At 33.7% G+C, this 3,160-nt stretch overlaps 1 non-coding gene across 1 annotated transcript; it reads right to left on the minus strand.

Moving 5' to 3' along the window:
- Nucleotides 1–1,464: 1,464 nt before the first annotated feature.
- Nucleotides 1,465–1,537, minus strand: TRNAE-CUC. The gene has a single exon. It is a non-coding gene; the product is annotated as a tRNA-Glu (tRNA).
- Between the last annotated feature and the right edge of the window lie 1,623 nt (nucleotides 1,538–3,160).

Genomic DNA, 3,160 nt, shown 5'->3' on the forward strand with positions numbered 1-3,160 from the left:
CTTTTAGTATTTGTTTTGCTTCTTGAACATAGGAGACCATGAGGATTAAGCAGGTAAATGATTAAAATAATTGGTTGTGTAGGTAAATCATTCATATTTTCGTTTTTTTTTCTTCTTCTTGAACATAGGTGACCATGAGGATCAATCAGGTACAGGACCAAAACAATTGGTTGTGTAGGTACATCATTCAATATGATGTGGTTAACTATCGATATATAGCATTTCGAGAAGTACCATTGAATTATAAGACATCATAGTTTATCTACTTTTCTTACTTCCTGAGAGTTTGATTCTTTCACTTCACTCTTGAAAATTTGAATGTCAAGCCTTATTGTTCTCTCCATATTCATCAGATTGGGTATCTTCTTTGGGACTGCTTCTGCATTATGAATGACGGATAGTTAAAAGATTTTCTTTTTGAAGGGAAACAAATTTACACAAATGTACATTTTTAGAGACAGAGACAGATTTATCTTAGTCCAACAAAATTTCTACAGTTTGCATCAACATTAAATTTACAAAGTCTTCCAAACCCCTTGTAGTATTAAGAAAATTGCTATTATGGGAGAGCTGATTTACATGTCCCTCTCAAATACATAAAAAAAGGAACTTCTAAAGCAGAGTTGAGTAACAATACACCAAATTCCAAATGTAAATCAATTTTGCTTTACCTACAACATCATGTAGTTGAGTATATATTGAAGGTGATTTCCTTAGCACAGAGTACTTGTGTTGTGTTCAGCAAATTTTGCTGTAAAGAAACAAAATAATACAACACACAGCTTCAACAAAATAAACTTTCTTAATGCCATCGGATTCTCAAGTAATGATGTGAATTAACGTCACTGGAATCATAAAAAATGGCAGTTCTTGAAGGCAAAAGAATGGCTTGTAAACCTTTACTATAAAAACATCCAAGTGCAAACATAAGCAATATGAAAAGGGTGCTACAGAAGGTATCATTTACTAAAGAGAAAAATATACATGGTTTAGAATGCTACATGGTTTAGATTAACCACTTTGCTTTATAAAGTGGTTGATCTAGATGCCTCTTACTCGAAAGCTACATTATAATTGCATTGCAGATACCATGGTCTAGAATCCAAGCAAACTTTGCCTTCTTGTGGTATCTCTCCAGAAACCGAAGTTGCTCCTATATATTTGTGCACAGGTTAAGTAATCCAATGTCAACTATTATGACAAAGATGGAATATGTATGGTTTTGAATGCACACTCCAGTTCCCAGGGTTTCACTTGTTGAACTATCTACCCTGCACCCATGAATATAATTGCTTTGAAAGACTTCACAAATAATTGGAATTAGATTGTTCCATTCTGATCCTTCCCATATACCAAGATGATATATGACACCCTTCTTGATCCCACGCATGTGTTGCACTACATAATTGAAGATCTAATATTTTCAACTGAATCATGTGAGGTTTTAGCCTACCCAAATAACAATGCCATCTGCGGGAGTCGAACCCACAACTACATGGTTGAGAACCATATGCTCTTCCATTTGAGCTAAGATAGCAAGTAAAGTGATTACATGAGTGAACCATATGGTATTGTGCTAACATACTATCCCAGGAGTAACTTAGATTAAGGAATAACACAATTTGTAAAAAGGATCAGAGGGATTCTAAAGAAAGAAACACACAACGTGATGAAGCTGCAATTACGTAGTCATCTATTTCCTCTCTTTTGGTAGACTCCTACTTAATGAATCCAAGTTCAAAAGGAATCGAAGTTCAATGTTTTTATGGACACTTACAGATCATAATGATTATTTTTTTTTTAGCATAACATATTAAACGTAATTGATAATTCAAAGAGAAAAATCATAGAAAGAAACTTCACTAATAGTAGAAACTGATTTATTCTTTTAGTAAACTGTAAGTTCTTATTTGTTTTTTCCTCGGCCATGACCAAGATCCAAATTAGAGAACAGAGATCTAAACAGGGGATACTATGGAAAGAAGGAAAAAAACACTACCAACAAAAAAGAGAATTGAAGGAAACATATTTCCAGGATCATGTTCAAATGGAAAAACACATAGCCATGCCTATAGAGACGTGAATATCCACCTGGTATATAGGTTACAAATGATTCCTATTTGGCTTTGAACATGAACTATAAGTTTCCTATTCGAAGGTATAGAAGAATACCTGAATAGCTGCTGATTGGAGGTCAAAAGCAGCGAAATGCCAAGCCATGCCTACTCCATGTGCAATCTGTCAGGGTTTCCCGAGCCCTTTGCATTTCCCTAAGGCACTTGTCTGCATGCATCCTTGAAGATGTTGTATCCAGTGGCTCCAAAGTAAACCAAGTAATTAGACTATCGAACTACATTAATGGAAAAATTATAGAAACCTATTTAGCATGTATACATCAAAAGAAAGTTAGGCCCCTAATTTAGTAGAACTTATGATGTACCATATTATACATCATTCGCAAATTCAAATTACTAAAAAAAACTGAACATAATTAAGATGGTAGGTAACAGGCTTATGAATATTTTACAACCAACCAAGCAAAGTATTTTAGCAGAAAAAAAAAGATAATACCTATCTTACTATTGCAGTGAAAAAGCCCAAACAACAATAATTATCAAGTTTTTACTGTTTCAAATAGATTTGGGTCTGCTCTTTCTAAGATATAACTTCTTAAAGTAGTTGTATCCATAGCAATACTCAAATCCAGTAGTGAAAGATTGCAAATTATGGGCCCTAAGCCCTTAGAACTAAGAAAAAGCTTGTAGAAAATGCTTCACATATGACATCAAAGAAGTTCCTACAAAGATCGTTCACCGCAAATATAAACAATCAGTGTTGCAAGTTGTTCTCCAGTAAACTAATTAACAAAACAATGTTACTCATGGCCATCAGGATTCAAGAATAAGTACACGTTTTATTTTTTTATTTAGAAGCTTGAATGTAAGACTACGTAACCTATTGATGTAAGTTTTTGATCAATGTCATATACATAGATAGTTCTAATAATTCCACCTCGTCGTGCATATCTAATTTGGAATTTTGATCCAGAATTCCAACTGCTAAAGCATAGTTCTCTTTCTAAATTGCTTTTGCAGGTTTCAACTGAAAGCAAAGATGCAACAGTGAACTTATAGATTCTTGTTTTCTATTAATGAGAAAG

This window comes from Papaver somniferum, chromosome 7 (assembly GCF_003573695.1).
Source record: "Papaver somniferum cultivar HN1 chromosome 7, ASM357369v1, whole genome shotgun sequence".
NCBI classification, from domain to species: Eukaryota; Viridiplantae; Streptophyta; class Magnoliopsida; order Ranunculales; family Papaveraceae; genus Papaver; species Papaver somniferum.